This window comes from Paramormyrops kingsleyae, chromosome 25 (genome assembly GCF_048594095.1).
Source record: "Paramormyrops kingsleyae isolate MSU_618 chromosome 25, PKINGS_0.4, whole genome shotgun sequence".
In the NCBI taxonomy this organism is placed as follows: Eukaryota; Metazoa; Chordata; class Actinopteri; order Osteoglossiformes; family Mormyridae; genus Paramormyrops; species Paramormyrops kingsleyae.
Window position 1 is genome coordinate 4,336,281 of NC_132821.1, and position 19,067 is coordinate 4,355,347.

The 19,067-nt window shown below is 39.0% G+C and overlaps 1 long non-coding RNA gene across 1 annotated transcript in view; it reads left to right on the plus strand.

The window, feature by feature from the left end:
• The first annotated feature begins 2,277 nt into the window (after positions 1-2,277).
• LOC140583054 (uncharacterized) overlaps positions 2,278-19,067 on the plus strand; it is a 34,789-nt gene continuing 17,999 nt past the window's right edge. Inside the window, exon 1 of the long non-coding RNA XR_011985847.1 lies at positions 2,278-2,434. This is a non-coding gene — a long non-coding RNA (uncharacterized lncRNA). The remainder of the gene's footprint in view (positions 2,435-19,067) is intronic.

The window sequence follows — 19,067 nt, forward strand, 5'->3', positions numbered from 1 at the left end:
AAATACTGCTGGAAGAAGCTCTGAGTGATAGTGGACACCATAGACCCAGTGTCAACCAAACAGGGCACCCTGACACCACTCATATCCACCTCCAAATGGGGGCAAGGTGACACTAGCTGGGAAGCATTCCCCAAATTACTTGAGCCCGTAACAGTCCCAACTGAACTTTGGCCCCCCAGTTCAGTGGGCACTAGTTTTCCGACGGCTGCGCCGGACGAGACTGACTATTAGGCTGTGAGGATACCCGTTGCCGGGGCAGATTACCAGGAGAAACGCGCAAACCATCACACTCCCTGGCGAAGTGACCGGGCTGCCGACAACGGCGACATATTACAGGGTCCTGCCGAACGGCCCGATCACGCTGACTGGGGTTCTGCAACAGAGCAACACTCTGTGTGAGCCGAGTCAACTGCTCCTGCTGACGCTTCAAGAGCTCTCTCACTTCCTCCAGTGCAACTGACTGAGATGAAATACCAGCACCCTGAGGACCACCACGAACCCCATACTAAATACCGAACACTGCAGGCACGGAACTACTCCGTCCACGTGCACCACGGGGCAGGCCCTCACGCTCCCACCTAATAGCCTCCCCTCGAACATCCAACAGCGTAGCCATAGGCTGCCGGCGCACCAATTGTTTCAATTCACGGCACAAAGTGCCATCTAGCACATGTTCAATTGATCCCGCAGCAAACCCTTTGCATTCTCCATGTCAACCGGTGCACGCTGTTTCACAGCCTCCATAAGGCCCATTAAAGCCAAGGAGAACTCCTGAAGAGATTCCCCATCCTCTTGCCTTCTAGCAAAGAAGGCTTGCTGTAAGGACACACAGGATTCGGTACACCCATACAGTTCCCTTAAAATGGCCATTATCCTTACTGGGTCTGTTCTATCCTGAGGACGGTACTTTATCTCCTCCCTTGCTTCCCCCTCCAGATGATCAAACAAGAAAAATGCCCGATCTGCAATAGACAAATGACGCGCCCTCATACTTGCCTCCACTTCCTCCAACCACTCAGTTAACCCTATACCTGTTCTTCCCCTAAAAATTGGGCATTTCCTATCCCTAGGGACAAGAACCATACGTTCAACAACAGGAGGACCCATACTGGGCATGGTGGATTGGATGGGGTTAACCATACTGGCACTAGGCCCTGGGGCAACAGGAACCGGCTCTTGGCGCAACCTCTCATTCTCAGCTTGTAGCTGAGAAACAAGCTCCCTCAACTCCTGTAACTCCTCAGCCATATCTACAACCCAACTAAAAGCTGAGCTATCCTGTATGGTATGGCACTCAAATTAGTGGCGCGAAACCGTATCTTAAGCAATTCTCAGAAACAGCCAAAGAAATTCCCAAGGAACCAGCTGCTGCTCTGCCTCCCCAAACTAAAACTACCCTTTGCAAAACAAAAACAAAAATTACCCAATCACAAAATTAAAAAGAACAAACCTCCGCTAAAAGATGATCCTGCCGACTACGCCACAATGTAGCGAGTGGTGATGAAATACTCCCGGATGGTACCCACCAATGGTACCAATAGCCACAAGTCAGCTCGACTACGCCACCCCAGGTACTACCCCCGGAGACAGTTCGGTCGCCCTACATCCCGGGCCAAGGCACACAGGTCCATTTACCATAAAATGGGAGAGATATTGTTCGAACACAAATTTTATTAGAACTAAAACCACAAAATAGTCAGTCACAACACCATAGGCCCAAAATACAGCCTGGACGCCAGCAGCCACATCTTGCCGGTCTGAGACTGGGCGCTGAAACCTAAAACAGCACAAGAAAACCCAGAAAATGCATACAATCATACAAACCAACAAAAATATATATATATACACACACACACACACACAACCACACACACACACACACACACACACACAAGCCACCACAATAATCACACAAAACCCAAAAAAAACACTGCAGTCAAGTAAAAAAAAAATCAACCAAACAAATAAAATACATAGCCACATACCTGAGCGAACGATTTACATTGATAACACAAAACACATTTTTACCCATTCAAAACAGGACACAATATATCAAACAGATAACGTAATACAATTAAAACAAAAACAAACCTTTGGAAAGTGAGGGACCAATCAGCCCCTCTAACACCGTCGCACGCAAGTAACCAGGCTTCCCCCCCCAGCCAAACCGCTCCCCAGCTAAGCACCCGCTGGTGAATCGGCCGGCCACAGGCTGGACGGAACACAACAACTCAAACCGGAAGCGCTCAAAGCGCGACACGGTGCAAACGTCACTAAACAGCAGCAGTAGGGCAGCACAGAGCCGCCGTAGGCAGAACAGCAGTAAGGCAGCACAAAACCGCCGTAGGCAGAGCAGCAGTGGTTCCACGTAAGATGGAGCAGCAGTCACCGCCGCACCACAGCACACGGGACCCTATAGTAACAGAACAGTAAGGTAAGGGGCTAATTAATTATAAGGTAACGCCATCTACCCACCTACAAACCAGGCGAAACATTTAACTCACACCTTAGAAGAAACCCCGCTGTATTATTCCCAGCGTCAGGCGTCCTGTCGCAGCTTGGACCATTTACACCACCCAAGGGCTGAACACCCTGGTACAAGATGTCCCGACCACTAATCCCGGAACAAACCGGGAATCTAACAATTACAATAACCGCCGAGAAGGAGCATAACGCATCTGTGCTAGGGTAACCCTTATAGTCTGAGCGCCCTCTCCTATTGGCTACTCACCCCCCAGGGCTTAATAACACACACGTTGTTATCGTTTCCTCCTCCTACTACATTATGAACTATTCATCCATTTTCCATGTACTTATTCAGGTTGGGGATGATAGGGGATGAAGACAATCCAGGATAGGGTGCCAGTCCTTTGCATGATACAAAAATGCTTACAATCATATACTATGAGCAAATTAGAAATGCCATTCCAACCTGTGCTTTCTGTGTGTGGAATTTGCATGATCTTCCCATGTTATGTGGGTTACTTTCAAGTAGACTCTTTTCCTCTTACAGTCCAAAGACATGCAGTTAGGTTAATTAACATATGTAAATTGGTCATAGTATGTGTTTGTGCCCTGTGATGGAGTGGCATCCTACCTAGGTTATGTTGCCAAGTATAGGCCTCAGCGCCCCCTTGTGACTCTGCTCAGAATAGGCCGTTGACAGATGGATGAAGGAGCATGAGATGTATTGTCCAAAAATATGTTGTGCGACCACAGGGGCAACCGGTAGTTTTCCTTTCATGGTTTCACACACCAAAAGTTGGGTAAGGAACAGAGATGCTGTAACAGTACTATACAACCTCGGTGGCTATTTGCAAATGCTTCTCTGTTGTGCCACCTTTTTATTGCATATTTATTGTTTCACTTCCTATATTGCGTATTTATATATACTGTATTTTGTCTTACACTATCTGGTTCTAACTGCACTGCTGTTTGCCATATTGCCCCCCATGCAACAACAACAACAACAAATTTATTTTTGTATAGCGCATTATCACAACATCACATTGTCCCAAAGCGCTTTACAGCATCCCCACCCAAAGCCCCCAGTGAGTAAGCCATAGGCGACAGTGGCAAGGAAAAGCTCCCTAGAAGGAAGAAACCTTGGGAGGGACCAGACTCAAAGGGGGAGCCCATCCTCCAGGGCCCGGCAGGGAGAGTCAGATACAGTAAAATTTGAGACACAAACGGGGAGCAGGGGGGAGATGACAAGCCGGTGCCACCGCTCCCTCCAATCGCCAGGCAGCCAGAAGGCAGGGAGCGGGTCATACAAGGAAGATGACACAGGCAGAACGGCGAGCTGGATGCACAGACGTCATTGGGAGTGGTGACATCACATGTTGCAGGGTGTGCTGGACATCTTGATAGATTGAGGTCTCCAGGCAGCACCCCCCAGGAGGAGTAGGGGAAATAAAATATGCAATTAGTCAAAGTAGGGGAGACTATAGGCAGTGCTAACAGTTAGGTGAGTGCAATATGAAGTGCAGTGTGCAAGCTCCGGCAGATATGGCTATGGCAGCATAAGTAGGAGGGAGAGGCAGGTGGGAATGCAGGCATGGGGAGTCCCTGAAATGTCAGCACTCCAATCCCAAAAGTGATTGTGAAGCTAGAGTGACAGCACTGTCAATTCAGTTTATCCAAAGCCAATGGCACCGATCCCCACCCAGCTCTACACCTCACACTATAGGTCTAACTGGGAGTGAGGAGTTAGCTAGAGCTAGAACTAGTGTCCCTATAAGCTAAACTAAATAGGTATGTTTTTAGTCTAGACTTGAATATTGAGAGTGAGCCTGAAACCCGCACATCCGGTGGAAGACCGTTCCACAGCTGAGGAGCTCTATAGGAGAAAGCTCTGCAGCCTGCCGTAGCTCTTTCTACCCTAGGTACTCATGCACCTATCCCCTACCCTGCAACTGTGGCAAAATAATTTCATTGTGTTCCACAGAACACATAACAACAAAAACTTTGTAATGGACTGGTGTCTCCTGCCTCATACTCTTGTACTTCCTAGGATTGGTTTCAAGTTCAATCACATACTACGCAGGATGAGCAATGTGGAAACTTGATAGATACACCAAACAGTGTTCATATAGATAAATACTGATAACACTGCATTAAAGGTTAAAATGCTTTTGCCAGCATGTTCCTTAAACTGTGAATGGTTAAGCCAGTGAATTAGACAGGTGAAAATTCTTCCCTTGTTTTATGGTTTGCCTGCTCAACCTGCCTAGGCAGTATTTCTATGTATTCTAAATACAAAATAGTATTTTGTCATTTGCATTTGACTTAATAACAATGACGTAATTTGTATCAAAATACTTTGATGTTCAGTATTTTTGTATTTTAAAATACAATAAATATGCGTGATGACATCATGTGTGCAAAATGCTTCAGCAAACATAAGGAGGAAGTTAAGTTTTCTCAGACATTTTAAAGAAAGGTTATTGGAACCAATAGTTGATCACTTGTGCTGAATCAACAAGCTCCATTCAGTCTTATTTGATGTTGTGAAGCTCTTAAACTGTTATTTTTTTTTAGTTTTTTGCACCTATGATGCAAAAAGGAAGATGTTTTCTTAATTAAATTACAAAAAAACTCTTCCTGGGTTTGTTACTATAACTTTTTCATTTGATTGATTTACCATTATTTGAGTCTTCGTTTGAGTAGTTGGGATATATTTAAGTGACTTCAAAATGTTTCATATTTGTTTTTTGCATTGTGTCTTGTTATGCAACAAAAATTGTTGCTTCTATGCTTAGCCATTTGAGTCAGTGTGCTTGTGAAGGAAAAGGCTGATATAGAAGTACAGTATGTGAAATATATTTTTGTATTTTTAAAATACAATATACTGTAGTTCATTTTGATACTTTGCTTGGTAGCTGTATATTGTAGTTAATTTGATACAAAATGTCCAATTTGTAAGTGTATCTTGTATAAAAATAATTTAGTTATTTAGAATAATTTTTTTGCTCATTTCTGCCTGAAAACAAGAACACTTTCCAGAAGACAAATTGTTCTCAACATATGTTGCATATACACTAATGAAACACCAGATGGCAGCAGCGTCTAAGTGTATTAGGCTCTGTCTGCAATTAATCCCCATCTAATTTGAGTAAATGACGTTCCCAATATCCCAGTTACCATAGCAAAGAAAATAATAGGATGAATTACATTGTGTTTATATATTAATAATTAAAACTGTAGTAGTAGTAGTATATAATATGTATATTTCAATATATTTCATATATATTGAAATATATATATATATATATATATATATATATATATATATATATATATAATGATACTCCTTTTTATATTCTGCATAAGCATTTTAATTTAGGAGAATTTGAAAAGAAGTTCTGTCTGGCAAGACAAAGCAAGTATGAGACCATTCATTTCAGGTATTTATATATAGGAAATAGATTCATTCAAAGGTAACTTTTCCATACTTTGATCAATTTAAAGTAAAAGCTAGCTCAGAGAACTTCCATGTTATTTGCGTGTTGGCTTAGGGAAGGCTATTTTCATTCAGTCTAGATGAATTTATATTATTTCAGTTATGCATAATAAAATAATCTTGCCACCGATCAATGCTGTTCATAATGAAAAGAGCTTATCCTGATGTAGCCCGGAGGTTTGCTTCTTTTATTTCACTCTTTTGCCAATTTCACTTTTAAAAAAGAAGGGTGCCACTTAAACCACGCGACCAGGAATAATAACCCCAGACTGGAGACTCCTTTTTGTCGAAAACAAGAACATAAAAAATAGAAGAATAAAATGAAGACTTCTTTTGGGAAACGATTAAAATAAATAGGAGGTAACCGAGATAAGGCGCCTACCATTTCCCCAGCTATTTAACATTCATTGAATTGAATAATCCGCCTTTATTATCGTAATAGTCTGAATATTTACCCTGAATATGTTAATTTAAATTTGCTGCTAGCACTTCTCATTTATGTATATATATATATATATATATATATATATATATATGTATATATATATATATATGTGTGTGTGTGTGTGTGTGTGTGTATATATATATATATATATATATACACACACAGACAGACACAACCACACAACCAGACACACATAGAGACTAAAGTCTTTATATTTATATTGCTTATTGTTTCTGTTGCTTGCTTGTTTATATATATATATATATATATATATATATATATTTACGCGCACACACACACACACACACACACACACACATATATATATATATATATATATATATATATATATATATATATATATTTAAAGCACTTTGCTTAAGGGCAATCCAGTTACATTTCAATCAAAAGATTCTTTGGAAAGTCATTATCCTAAACTAGCTTCTGATAATTGCAAGTTGTTTTGCATAGACATAGTTTGGGGCTTTGGGCAGAAATTGCTGTGTAGCTTATCTGTCACTTTTAGGGGAAAATAGACAATTTATCATTAATCTTCTATACAAAACATTAACAACTTAAATGTCTTTTGCCATATTTTATAAATTCTTTTTGTATAATCAATCTGTGTTGCCATTGGCTTTAATGCCTCTGAAAATCTAGGGGATGGATAAAGTCCAATTAAGTATTTATTTGGTTTTGCCCTGTTGAGGCACATCAAATTACAATCTGGTGTCTTCCAGAATTATTGGAATTCACATGGTGTGAGAAATGTAATCACACAGTCACTGGGAAATAGGTTAACAAAGAAGGTTTTTATATACACTACCAGTCAAACCCCACTAGTGTAGAGTGGGATTGGGGTGAATTGGATCAAATAGTAAGAGCAAGGTACCCAACTTGTGCCCAGAACTTGTGCAACTCTTTCAGGACTGTTGCAGAAGCTTTCCAGGTGGTTGCATCTGAAAGCTGGTTGGAAGAATGGTAAGTCTGTAGTGCAGAGTCATCAAAGGCAAAGGGGGCTGTTTTGAAGAGCTAAAATTTGAGAAAATTTTGAGATATTGAACATATCTCGTGATTGTTGCATTATTTCATATGTATTACTTCATTGCCTCAAGGTCTTTTACTAGAAGGTGAAATTGAGAAAAATACATTAAAATCCTGTGTGTCTAGACTTTTGACTAGCACTGAATATCCATCCATCCATCCATCCATCCATCTTCCATCCACTTACCTGTGTGGGCAGAGGGTGGCCGGCATCTATCTCAGGCAGTTTAGGACACGAGACACAGCTGCACTCTGTGCAGGATGCCTGTCCATCTTGGGGCGCATACAGCACAAACTAAAAGATTCAAAGAGTTAGAAGCATCATTGCTAATTGCTATTTGTATACGTATAATAAAGTACTTGCTTTCCTACCTCCCTTCAGACTTAAATAACATATAACAATAAACAATAACAAATAACACAATAGTGGGGACAAATAACAGACATACAATATGTTCATATGCAACATATATTACATGTATGTTGCAATTTGCCTGTATACTGTATGTATGCTGTATATATTGCTTGTATGTTGTATATTGGTTGTGTATTGCTCACTCCCGGACAAAAAATAATTTGTAAATGATTAAATGAGGAATTATAAATTTCAATGAATTAAGTTTCCAGATGGTGTGATAAGAGGACCAAGGAGAGTACATAAGACCTTTGTGTGCTCTAAGTTAGTTAAATAACTACTGGATAAAAATGAATAAAAAAAAAAAACACGACTTTGAAGAAAGACATGTTGATTTGGACACTACATGCCTCAGTAGCCCTGTAGTGACAAAATCAGGCTGACAAAACACAAGATCCTTTTAAACATAAAATACTGTGCATATGCTAATATTTAACTGTATATGAGCCATCCCGAAAAAAAACCCTATGCAATTATAATCGATGCAGACATTTTTAACAATTTGGTAGTAAAAAGAAATTCCTCTGGGGAATGGTAAAAGATGAGAGTATTAATCATACTGCCCCTCTGTTTGATAATTACATTTAACCAAGAAATAGTTTAGGATAGAGGTTCTCAATGTCCAGACCGTGGTATGGATGCAGACCGAAGCACGAGTTAATCTGCACCCAGCCAATAATGTACCTTATGAATTAATATGGTTAATCTAAAAAGGCTTAACATGGTTCAAAAACAGTAGACCCACCAAATTTTGCAAAGAAATAAGAATAGAAATTGAAAATTGTTCTAAAAATACAAATTGTTCCAGACCTCCGCCTTTGAACAAAAATCTGATGTGGACCTTTGACCAAAAACGCTTGATAACCCCTGGTTTAAGATATACAGTGTAATAGGGTCGACATTCATGGTAATACATAAGACATACAGTATGCACATAATACATTCATTCATAATGAATAAGATTATAGGTTTCAATCCTGCTTTACTTGAAACGTTTAACAAATTTCCCCTGGGATCAATAAAGTTTATCTTAATCTTGTATTTTTGATAATGATGCTTAGTAAGTTAGTGAGCAATATTCTAATACTTAAAATTGTGTTGTATTGTTTTTTTCTCAGTTTAAAAGAGGAACGAGATGTAGGAGGGGGTGAACTTTGGTTAGATCATTGTAACTTTGGAGAGGTGTGTGTCTCAGTCAGTTTAGACACTGTGCTTGTGATCAGAAAGTCACCAGTTCCAATCCTGTGGTTGGCCAAATGGCTTTACCTTGAAGGCCCTGAGGAAGGCTCTTATTCTCAGGTTACATCAAGGACTGGTGCTAGTCTTGCTTTTCCCCAAAAAACAATGTATGTTACTTTAGATTACAAAAGCACCTGCTAAATAAACATCATAAAAGTGACTGAACTCATAGCCAATGGCTCTAAATTAACAGACCTTTTTCTTTCTTCCATCTATTGCTGTAGATAAGGATGCTATCTTATTATGTTTATTGAATGCAAACTTCAAATGCTTGTCCTGAGCAATACATTGATTTAATTTTATGAGATTATGATGAGATCAAAACTTGTTACTCTTTCATATACCACTCATTTCATACCTCACCCAAACAATATGCTGTGCATAGCTGTTCCAACTTCATTCTTTTTTTACCAAGTTTACTAAGTTTTCTTCACATACCACATTCTGTGTTGCCCCTCGTAGCTTAGAACTTGGAATCAAATTATATTCAAAACAGCAAAGCAGATATATACTGCAGTTAAAGTCCTAACTGTAATATTTCAACATAAATTTATGTTTATATGACTACTATTAATGTTTTTAAATGCTTATTCCATTGTTAGTGCCCTGCTGAGATTGAACCAGAACCACATGTTGAACCTCAAGAACCAGAGCCACCAGAAGCTTCTACGCATTCTGCAGTCAGACGTGGTCCATCACTTCATACAGCTGACTGGAAGAATGCTAAGTCTTGATACAGCTGTTCTTACCCATTGAAGGTTCTCACCCGTTGAAGGTTCTTACCTGTTGGGAGTTTTTACCCGTTGAAGGTTCTTACCCATTGGAAGTTCTTACCCGTTGGAGTTTCTTACCCTTTGGAAGTTCTTACCCACTTAGTGGCCATCATCCAGTCTCTTGTACCATCTCTTGTACATTGTACCATTAAAATTATGGCAATTTTTAGAAGAGGTAGAACTTCTTGCCAAGTTTGATCCTGTAATGCAGTAAAATGTAGCAAGGGCACAACATACAGCTGGCATCCACCCACATTACTTAGGGAAAGACATTCAAAATGAGCTAATTGCAGCAATGACTAACTAAGTAAAGAAAAAAATTGTGACAGAAATAAAAGCAGCCAAATACTTTTCAGTCACACTTGACTGCATTCCTGATATAAGCCATCAGGAACAAATGTCTGTTATCATTCGAACACTCATTTTCAACAACAAGCCTGAGATCAAGGAACATTCTATTGGTTTTCTTGCAGCAGAGGAAACTACTGGTCAGAGCTGGGCAAACCTGTTACTTAGTTACACAGTTAGTCACATAGTTAAATGAACACAATATGCCTTTTGATGACTATAGGGGTCAAGCTTGTGATAATGGTGCAAACATGTGAGGCAGACATAAGGGTGGGCAAGCCAAACTTCGTGAAAAAATCCACATGCCTTCTTCGTGACATGTGGTGCACACACATTAAATTTATCAGTGGCTGATGCAGCTGCAATTAGTCACTTTGGATACATCCAGCAGCTACAAAAAGATGGGCAATCTTGAAAAAATATCACTGTGAAGATCATTATGATGTTCTGGACAGACAATAGGTGAGAGAGCAGAATTAAAAGTGTAGAGGCCCTATGCCATCTTAGAGGAGAGAGACAAGCAAACTTACGCAGTAACCTGAAATGCAATTAGATGTAGCTGCTGATCTTCTTAGGACAACATATAGATTCCTTACTGACTGCAAAATGAATGGTTTTCTGCAGCTCAAGGGATGGCAAAAGAACTCTGTGAGAGGAGGAATGTGGATGCCACAGTAAAGCAGCTGGCTGAGATGTACCAAATGCGACTTTGCTTATGAAACTACACCTTTCCTAGATGCATTAAAGGCTTAAGAGGTCATGTTCTTTAACACTGTTGTAGATGCTGCAAAGTATTCTATGGAGGACAGGTTTGGCTGTCTTAATGATGAGCTTTAGAAGTTTGACACCCACTGAACTCCAAACACAGTAGCTCTGAGTGAAGCACTGACATTCAAGAGCGAAACTGATATCTGTGGCAGAAAACTTGCACTTGAAACAAAAACACCTACTCCATTGCCCTCACATGATTCATCTCCGGTCCTTTATTCACACACAAAAATTTTAAAAAGATATTTCCCATTTTATGGACAGCCTTAAGAATTGCACTTGCATTACCCATTACAGTAGCCAGTGCCTAAAAGAACTTTTCAAAGCTGAAACTTATGAAAAAATACTTAAGATCAACAATGTCACAGGAACGCCTCAATAGCCTGGAAAATCCAAGCATCAGTCATGAGGTACACTATATCGACAAAAGTATTGGGACACCCCTTCAAATCATTGGATTCAGTCACTTCCATAGCCACAGGTGTATAAAATCAAGCACCTAGGCATGCAAACTGCTTCTACAAACATTTGTGAAAGAATGGGTCGCTCCCAGGAGCTCAGTGAATTCAAGCATGGTACCATGATAGGATGCCACCTGTGCAATAAGTCCATTCGTGAAATTTCCTTGCTCCTAAATATTCCACAGTAAACTGTAAGTGGTATTATAACCTATTGGGTTGAAGCAATTGGGAACAACAGTAACTCAAATTGGTAGGCCACGTAAAATCACAGAGTGGGGACAACACCTGCTGAAGTGCACAGTATGCAGAAGTTGCCAACTGTCTGCAGAGTCCATAGCTACAGACCTCCACACTTCATGTGGCCTTCAGATCAGCTCAAGAACAGTGCATAGAGAACTTCATGGAATGCGTTTCAATGGCTGAGCAGCTGCATCCAAGCCTTACATCACCAACTGCAATGCAAAGCGTTGGATGCAGTGATGTAAAGCACACCGCCACTGGACTCTAGAGCAGTGGAGACGTGTTCTCTGGAGTGATGAATCATGCTTCTCTGTCTGGCAATCCGATGAATGGGTCTGGGTTTGGTGGTTGCCAGGAGAACGGTACTTACTTGACTGCATTGTGCCAAGTGTAAGTTTGGTGGAGGGAGGATTATGGTGTGGGGTTGTTTTTCAGGGGATGGGCTTGGTCCCTTAGTTCCAGTGAAAGGAAATTTAATGCTGCAGCATTCAAAGCCATTTTGGACAATTTCATGCTCCCAACTTTGTGGGAGCAGTTTGGGGATGGACGAGTCTGGTTTTGGAGGAACTTGACTGGCCTGCATAGAGCCCTGACCTCAACCCGATAGAACACCTTTGTTATGAATTAGAGTGGAGACTGCGAGCCAGGCCTTCTCATCCAACATCAGTGCCTGACCTGAAAAATACTCTCCTGGACAAATGGTCAAAAATTCCCATAATCACACTCCTAAACCTTGTGGACAGCCTTCCCAGAAGAGTTGAAGCTGTTATAGCCGCAAAGGGTGGGCCAACTCCATATTGAAGCCTATGTATTAAGAATGGGATGTCATTACAGTTTATGTGTGTAAAGGCAGGTGTTACAATACATTTGGCAAAATAGTTTATTTTAAATGTAACACCCCATCACATATTTTCTTAATATCAGTGCATTTGCACATTTGTGCATTGACCAAGTCTGTACAGCTGACTTTAGTTGATTACTTTATTTATTGTTGTTAATTATTATTGGTGTATTTATTGATATTTCATGTTATACTGAATGGACACTTTTGTAATAAAAGTGCACAGGTACCATAGATGTAAATGTTAGGCCTATCATTTTTAGAAGGAGTTACTGGGGGATTGATCGCGATAAAAACGGGACACAACCTTTTTTATGTTTCATTTACATGACCCGTGACATAATTATATATTTTTTATTAAATCTGGCCACCAGATCGTTCTTTCATTTTCCACAGTGTACAGTTTGTTTTTTCGTGAACTGTTGCTGATATAGTTACAATAGCCTACATGAAGTGAAATTTATCTTTCCATTTTACAGTTATTCATCTTCACTAGTATGATAGTTTAAATAGGCCTACGTTAAGTGCTAATTATGTACGCTGAATTTGCGGGAATTATTCAAATTAAGCGTCATTTGGAAGATTCCGCCAACGAATGTGAGACCATTCACTGGGGAAAAATGACCTCACCTCTGGGTCCACCATGATGGCACCCTGTCTTCTCTTACAAACATCCTAACTTTCCATAATCACTTGCACAAACACTATATAGCCTACATACATAAAATAGTGACTAAGATTTTTATAAGCAAATACAGGGGAATTATTGAATCTCTTCATAGCAATTATAGCCTATATATAACGGGATGTTCTGCCAGCACTGTTTATGAACTAAATTATTCTGAGTTAGGCTACTGCAGGTAACTGAGTAACTGGTGTTTCCCAAATAAATGCCAGGTCTGGCCCCGTTTTTTGATGGTGTTTCTTACTTATTTTTATGCCCTGACAGCAAATTGTGACTGACACAAACGCTTACGTACCGCTGCCTTATCAGCGTGGCTATTTCTGCTATGCTGTTAACTAACCAAGTAGTTGCAGTTTGCACAATCAAATAAGATAATCTTTATGAGACTTAATCGACATGAGACCATTACATTCCACCATTTCACATGCTTTTTATGATATGAGGTCTTCCGTGAGTTAAATGCTCCGCTCGCCGCGCTCTATGAGTCTCTTTACTGGCGGGTCTGGAGGAGCGTCTGCCGGCTGCAGCGGGGGCTGAGTACAAACCGTTTTAACGAGGGTGGGGGCTCTCCAAATAAAAACTGTAAGAAGAAAAATTTTAAATTATGTCATGTGATATATTAATCGTATGTGTTTTTGTAAACCAGGCATTATATGTGATATTATTGAGGGGGGTGACCCCCCCATTTTAACAGCAGGAGGGACGTAACCCCCAAGTCCCCTCCTAAATCTACGCCTATGGATATCTGCTTGCCGTGATATTCCGTAATATGAATTATTTTGGTTATTTGGATATTTTATTTAAAATGCATGCTCTGCAATGGCTTGGCGCCCCATCCTCGGTTGTTTGCTCCCGGAGGGGCTCCGGACCCCCCGCCACCTTGAATAGGACAAACGCTTACAGAAAATAGATGGGTGGAAAATACATGCTGTTGGCGAATGAAAATTTAAGCATATAACCTTCGATTTTCTGGTTTAAAATGTCAGTGTTTTCAAAAGCCGATGAACTCCATTCAAAGCAACAACCCCTGACTAATCTCCGAGAAACTCTTCTATTTACCCTTGCATGTTTATCTAATAGTCAGTCAATATGAAATAATTGGGGAATTAATGTAGCGTAGCCTGAAGACGTGGAGGTTCATAAAGACAGGCAGCAAAAATAAAACGCCGAGACATAAAAAAATGCCCACGACTACACTTTCATTTCGCTTTTCGGATTAGCCCTCTCTCCGAAGGGCAAGTGCAAATGACTTGTTTGGCATTCAGAAGAGAGGTTGCCTGCGGCATCTTGTTTGAACAAGAATCAATCAGAGAGAAACAGCAATCAAATGGGGAGACCAAGAACGGGAGGAAGTCAGAGATTAGCACCACAATAGGGAACTGTTGTTGACAAATAACCCCAGTAATCCTGTCAATGAATTCACCATGCATTGTCAATCTTAAATTTAGACACTACGGGTGACATTTTGGTTTTGAATATGTAACTTTTAAGCAGTTTGTCGATGAAAACAAAGAAATTGTGTGTAACATAAGAATACTAACAAAATGATTCTGAAAGACAATGAGTGTATATATGCAAACAATGTACAAAGGGGACTATGCAGTGACAAGAGCAAGATAATGAAGCAGAACTACAAGGAAGGTTGCAAATTAACCACTTACATATGGCACGTTGACTGCCTTATATATTTATTTATTTCCTAATCTAATTAAACACGTCCTGGAGGTCCATGGTAAGTGAATTAGACAAAAAAAATTAAATGGCTCTTTTAAATGTTACTATTCCGTACGTGCTTCTGTAGAAAATTGATTTTTTTATGTGAAATGGTTATTATTGTTATCACGACGAATACAAAAATCGAAAATGATCAGATTGCTGCTGATGAAGTAGAAAATTGCTCATTAATTATTATTATTATTATTAATAATAATAATGATAATAATAAAATAATAATGTGTCTATGTTGACTACTGGGGACCATTTTAGCGCGTTAACGAGTCTGTTCATTTTGTGCTAACCAGAAATTAAATGTTTCATGTCTAGTCTAGAGAATGTATCTCAGTTATCTGAAAATATATGTCAGTTTTATCGCTTGTGGAATAAATAAACAATTTGGGGACCTATTTGGGGACCCGGGTCCGCTAAGGGTTGATTGTGAAGCCATTAGTTTAGTCACATTGCTGCCGGACGACGCTCAAAACTCCTGCTGCTCCTGGGCTGTTTGACCACGTAGTGCTCTCACCACAAGCTTTAGATGGGCTCTGTGAAAACCTTCAAACCTAAAAGTAAAGCAGATGTTCCATGTGCCTTCCCAAGAGCATAATCATCTGAACACTTCTCGTTTACTTTTGGAGGTCACGGAGAAAGGCTTTTTTGAGCTGCATTCTTTCTATCTCTCTATTGCACCTGATCACATTAGACAATTAAACCCATATTACTTATTTATGTTGTATATCGTATGATAATAATAATAATAATAATAATAATAAACAGTAATCGTTTGCCAGATGCTATTTTCTGAGTGATTAGATCTGTTCCGTTTTTCGGAATCTAATGGGAAATATATTTAAAGATAAACATATCAATTTCCCATCATATGTTTCAATAAAATTACAACTTGCAAAGTTCCATTCAAATATGCTTTTCTGTTTCACATAGTACATGTACAGTGTGTATCAATTTAGAACAGTTTCAGTATTACATTTTAGTAGCTGGGTAAATCTATTTCCAGTAGTTCCATCCAAATTATTTTCTTACTATTGATTGCACAAGGTAGTTCCTTGTGGTTTGTGATTTTTTAGCATATAACAAAACTGCATTCATAATTTACAATAATTGATATATAACAATATTGGTCTTACGTCTGCCTCTATAATTTTGTCTTATACTTTCAGGGTATATTAGGGTACTTATGGTTAGCACTATTTAAAACATTGTTCATTTTAACGTTATAATTCATCTGTCTTGAAATTGCTCACATAGTACAATTTATGTGGCAATTAATATTAAGTTAAATGTAGGTTCATCAAAATGTACTTATGATATTGTAATTTGTGCCAGTTATTACTCAATATAAAGGTAAAAAAAAAAATCAGTGCAAATGTTTTTACACTGTCATACTATAAATTAACATTAGGTGGGGAACAGAACAAAGCTATTTCACTGCTTGATTCTTATTATTATTGAATGAATTGTCGGACAGCATAGGGCTGGGTTTGTGTGAGCTTTTGTGTTTCCATGGTGATAGATCACCAACCTGTGCCTCTACATTATACAGCTATCCAGTTATTTATTATTATTTATTAGAAAATAAAGAAACAGGTGGGTAGATTCAGGTGATAAAAGAATGAGATGTTTCTGCTGTGATAGCTATATTTTTCATTACTTAATGCAAAAGTATTTCTAGAGTTTTAAAAATGTATATAGTATATCACGTTATAAAGTATGTCTGTGTTTCTTAAGATTATAGATTTCTTTTACTGCCATTTTTGTCTTCATTTAAATGGCCTTGGTTGTTCAGGCCTACAAAAAAAAATTCCTTGTTTAGTTCAAATTTGTTGCCCAGTGCTTCTATTCAGCCGTTGTATCAAAACTCCAACCCAAAAACCGCTGCGGGAATATCAAGGCAAGAAATTAATGCATGTACAGGAAATGGCGGGCCTACATTTAAAGCAAAGCTAGCAAGCTGTCACTTTCTAACATCAACTGAGCTACTTCAGGTATTGTTCTTGCATTACACTCATGCAACTCAAACAAATGCATGTTACAATATGTTTCTGTGTTAGGTAACAAGAGTGTTTAACTATAGGTTTTGTTTAATATTTTTGATTTGTGGTTTACCATTATATTATGTTTGTATTATAAAAGCATGCATTATATTATGCTTGAAATTTATTTATGTGTTGGTGCAAAACATTGCTATAGAAGTAACAGATATGAATACAGGATATTCTGTAGCAATGGTCAAGTTACAAAGACCCGGGCAGAGGAGCATTCCCCCCAGGTCCATTAGGGCAGTGCAAAATTTACCGAGGGGACCTCTGCCCCCACCCCACCCCCTTATATTATATGAATATTTTGCCACATAATTTCTATTATTGCTGCATGAGTACATGGTAAAAACAGTACCATTGAATACTGAATTAATTTTGGTGAAAATATATAGTGAATCTGAAATCAGGTATTTCCCCAGTGTCTGTTACATACTTACCTGAACATAGTAGTTGATGGTGTAATTTAAACAAATAAAAATAGGCAGTAAATCATATCATTTGCATCTACTTAAATGATCACATGAATTGATCTATGCTCCCTGTTCACAGGGTGCTGAAAATCCTTACTTTTGATCTTCATTGAGTTTGCCATTTCTTGAGTAATGATCTCTCTCACTTCAGCTGTTTTTAGGTTTGTCTTATAATGACAGTTACAACTGGCTTGGTTAAATAAACAAATTTACCAAGAAACATACAGGCACATCACATATCTAAGCTTGATATAGAATTGAGGGACATCGTCCTAGCTCCATCACATATTCAAGCCAACAATTTTGATCCAAAGCTTATACATTTATTTCTGTCAATATATGTACATTAGTAGCAGGGTTGGTCCCAGCCAGTGTGGCATCACTGCAAGTGCCCCATTCCAAGACAAAGTGAAATTGGCTGGCAAGTCGGCACTCTTGGCTACCACCTGTGTCACCTGTAAGACTGGATTTTTTCGTTCTGAAATGTTATTAACCATGTAGACAATTTTGAGACGTGGCAACAAACAAAAATTCATTTGAATTAATACGATAGATGTCATTTTAATTAATTTCTTCTGTTCTTCATTTTAGTTACTGCATAAATAGTTATAAGAATTTTGTTTTCCAATTTATGTCTGCATCATTTTCAGTTTCATTGATTACTATAACCCTGGATAGGATGAAAAGGACAGATACGAAGATAACAAGACATTTGGTGGGGTCCCTTAGCTCTTTCTAATAAACAGAAGTCTACCTCAAATCAAAACATGTAGATTTCTCATGAGGTAACATACTGTGAATGTTTTGTGCTGCGGAATTATCTGAAACTGGAAACACTCGATGAAGACAGTAGTTTTCCCCAGCTGGTAGTGAGTGGGTTTATGGTGTTCATGCATGGCACAGACTGAGCTAAACCCTTTTCTAACCAATACTAATATATATTGTTATTCAAAGGTTAATTCAATGTATGACAGCTGTACTACTTCATCCAGCCAAATAATACTGTGTTATCATTATGTCTCTGCTGAGGTTTTATACCATGATCACTGAAATGTTAGGCATGAAACAAGCTAGCACTCATGGAAGGGTTTTCATCCTTAAAGTAATGTGCAATATTTTTCTTCACTGTTCATATTTGGAGGGTGGGATTCATCAGGAGGAGACTGGAAGCCAAACATGTCTGCTCTCCTTGACCTTCTCAATATACCATATGTGTAAAAATCCTTGAGCTTAAGAACTGCTGTCTCTGAAGAAGCACGCCTGTCATCTTTCTCTGTGGACAAGCAAGATCAATTGGGAAACATATGAGCTCACAGGTCAGACTACAACACCTCCCTTCCACAACTAGCAGGTGGTGCTTAAGAAGTCAGCTACACGTCTTTGAAGACTTTTAAGTTAACATTCTATCCATATTACTGTGGATTGAAACAGTTTTCTGTTCACATCGACTGGTTCTGATATAAATCTGACATAACTGATGTTATCACCCTTTTCTACATTGTTTTTACAATGTATTCTTGATGAAAAGCCCAACTATATGTCCTTACAATATCGAATATAAAAAAAAATGTATCAAAGCAGAAGCGCAGCAGTCCCAATTAAG